Source organism: Oryza sativa, chromosome 4 (genome assembly GCF_034140825.1).
Source record: "Oryza sativa Japonica Group chromosome 4, ASM3414082v1".
NCBI lineage: Eukaryota > Viridiplantae > Streptophyta > Magnoliopsida > Poales > Poaceae > Oryza > Oryza sativa.
The window spans coordinates 18,161,385-18,164,955 of record NC_089038.1 but is presented as its reverse complement, the minus strand read 5'-3'; positions in this window follow the sequence as shown (position 1 = coordinate 18,164,955).

The window sequence follows — 3,571 nt, the reverse complement described above, 5'->3', positions numbered from 1 at the left end:
AGCGGGCGAGGACCACGTCGTGTGCTGTGACGTAGTTGATTTCTTACTATAACCCTTATTATGGTAATGAAAATGATTAGGGTTGGGTTCCTAATTCTTTATTTGAAAAGGAAGTACAAAATAAATAAGAGGTACTACCCAATCACAAAGTATCATTAGTTCCATTTGCTAGACTATGAATCTTATAACTATGAGGTCATAAGTTCAAATATGTTATTTTTATTTTTGCAAAGAAGGTCGGATTTGAGATGAAAAAACCGGGAAAAGGAGAGAAAAACCAAAGGGAGAGAGAGATTGGGAGGGGAGGGGGTTCGGGAGAAGGACCTGAGGGAGAGAGAATGAGAGGAAGCACCGAGGGTAAGGAGAGAAAAACCAGAGGGGGATAGATTGGGAGGGGGCCAGTGAGGGAGAGAGAGATCAGGAAGGGGTGCTGAGAGGAGGAAGGATAAAAAAATGGAGAGTAAGGGATCGGGAGGCAAAGAGGGAGCGCCGGGAGGAAGGAATCAAGGAGAATGGAGGGTGTGCGAGAGGGGGGAGAGGTGGCGCGCATGGAAGGGGGCGGGAGCTGTGGGGTGCAGGCTTAGTGGGCTGTGGGGTGGGGTGGGGTAAGATTAGTTAATCGCAAAAACTACTTCGAGAAGCCTCTCGATTTAGGCTTAACGAGCGACACCAGCCATACATGAGAGAAGTACTACTACACGTCTACAAACATGCATGCCTTTTTTGCTATTAGGTCATGCATATATTTTTTTTCCTTCTTATATAATTTTCTATTTAATTACTTATCTGATCTACAATCCAATTACACCATTGTGTTTGTTGCAATTAAATCTTTATAACAAGATCTTTCATGATTATATTATTATGAAAAAATATTTATGTTTGTAAATTACTTTTACTATTATATATGTAAGTTACTTTTATCATATATATATATATATATATATATATATATATATATATATAACTTTTAGATTTGATTAAATTACTCCTTAGAGTAAATTGCACCCACGGTGCAACAACTTAACAGGTGGGTGCAATTTGGGGCAATAACTTGAAAATTGAGCGTTCTAATGCAACAACTTGGTAGGAAGGTGCAGTTTAGTATAAGAACTTTATAAGTGATCGTATAAATGCAACAACTTACAAGGTAAGTACAATTTTGATACAATAAATTAAGAAGTTATGTGACAACTTAATTATTTAGAGTATTTTTTATATAAATTAAAATTTTTAAGTACGTATTTTGACAATATACTAGCGTGGATTTGTATAAACATATTTATATTTTTATCCTAATAACTAATAATTGAAAGTCAATTAAACGAATTATTGTATTTCGGTTGACATATGAGAAGGTGAAGAAAATAAAAAAATTCTTAAAGGTAACTTAATGTAATTTTATGTGTAATATAATTCTTAAAGATTAAATTCAATATTATAAGGTAATATCTGTAGGATTACTTTGTATTGGCATATTGACATCGTGAAAAACCTCATCACCTAGCATATGCTTAGCCAAATTGATTCACCAAAATACTAAATTGTCAAGTTCTTGTATCAGAACGCATCCACTTGTTAACTTGTTGCACTCGGATGTTCAATTATCAAGTTCTTGCGCTATATCGCACCCACCTGCCAAGTTTTTATACTGTGGATGCAATTTACTCTACTTCTTATACATTTACAATGCTCCGAGTTGATTACTTTTATTATTGTTTTTAGTGAATTCCATAATTTGTGCTGACTAAATTAACTTTTAGATAGACCCATGTTTTTATCTCTACAATAGATTTACTTCTAATGTCGTAACAACTTACTTTCATAACTATATTTACTTGAAAATCTTCTCTACACTTTGCTTGTGAATTTACTCCACATAGTTTCTTATGTCAACTCAATCATAATGTAATTATTTCTAATGATATAGAGAGTAACTTCTATTGCATAGCTAAGTTACTTTTACAATCTAAATAAATTACTGTTAAATTGCATATATTTTGAGTAGCGTACAATGATGCAAATAGATCTTAAAAATAATATGTGATTTAAAATATATAAGTCATTAAAGAGGTTAAAAAGGACATGAGCCATTATATTTTTTAAGCTAAAGGGGATTTATACCTGGGATGGAGTGGTCAGTGCTTTAAGCAAACCAGCGACCGAATGTTATGTAGTCGTGTCCTTACTTATTCTATGGGGTTTGTACATCAGAACTGTCGTATATATAAACCCATATAACCGTCAACCGTATCTAAAGCTGATTTCTCTCTATAAAATTCTTGATCCATAAAGGCACTTTTTAGGAGCTCTCATGTAAATCAGAAAGATCTAGCCATTGATTTAACATGTCATACAATTAGCACCGCTGATTAAAATCAATCCCACTTTTAAAGCAGATATAGTCCGTGTTTTAAAGCCCATCTTAAACCCATATAACCGTCAACCGTATCTAAAGCTGATTTCTCTCCATAAAATTCTTGATCCGTAAACAAGAGAGCAGATGGATATCGTGTAGATCGAGCACACGGGAGATTGGCGGCTATTTTCGTCTGCGATCTGGCTGGGCCTGAGTCTGCTGATCGACGGTGCACGCGTGCAACAAGGGAGGGAGATTCAACGCTGCTCCATGGGACTTCACGTCTGGCAGATCCTCGCCTCACGCAGGTTTGCGGCAGCAGCGAACAAAGGCTGCCCTCATTTGAGAGCTTTGAGAGTTTCTTCATGACGTGTGATGGAAGATACACAAAGAGCAAAGCAAAGCAAGGAGGTAAATCAGAATAAATTAGATGTTGACATTGTTAATTTATTGTGCGCCCCGGGCGACTTGGCCAAATATATGTAGCGGGACCTGCATATCACACATGCATCTGCAGCAGGCAACAAGCACGAAAAGGAGTTCAGCACAGCAATTCAATTAATTTGAATCGAGGGTATCAAGTTTACAGAAAGAAATCAATTTCATCGTGCATGGGTGCAGTAAAAGGCGATGAAATCTTCACGCAGAGGAATTATCAAGATTAGCCACAAGCACGCAAGGGCCAGCCTTCTTAAAAGCCAATCCCTCGGTATTTTTTTTTAAAAAAAACAGTTATTGTAGATAACATATCTCAGGTTTTGCTCTTAATTTCCAACTACGCTATCATCATCTTCCAGGAATATTACATTAAGGATAAAATTATTATTTTGACTATGTATTAAGATCTGAGTGTTGATAGTAAAAATAAAAGTAACCCATGCAACACATGTCACGCAAGCATAGACCTTCATGTGTTTTTTTTTTTTCAATCAAGATTCTCCAACGTATTTTTTTTTCACAATCTTAGTTGGTTTCTAATTTTTGTTCCTGAACTAAAACTACGTTAATCGTGACTCGATTACATGAGCCCTCATCTGACCACATAAATTTCAGATTTTAGAGATGTTGATCCATAAATCAAAAAAATTGCTTGCACACAATAAGGTTATGGTCTTCTCATCTGCCATCCACAATGGCATTTATTTGAACTAGCACGTTTTATGCAACCTATTTAAGACCCAATTTCTAATTTATATTGAAATAAAAAAAATC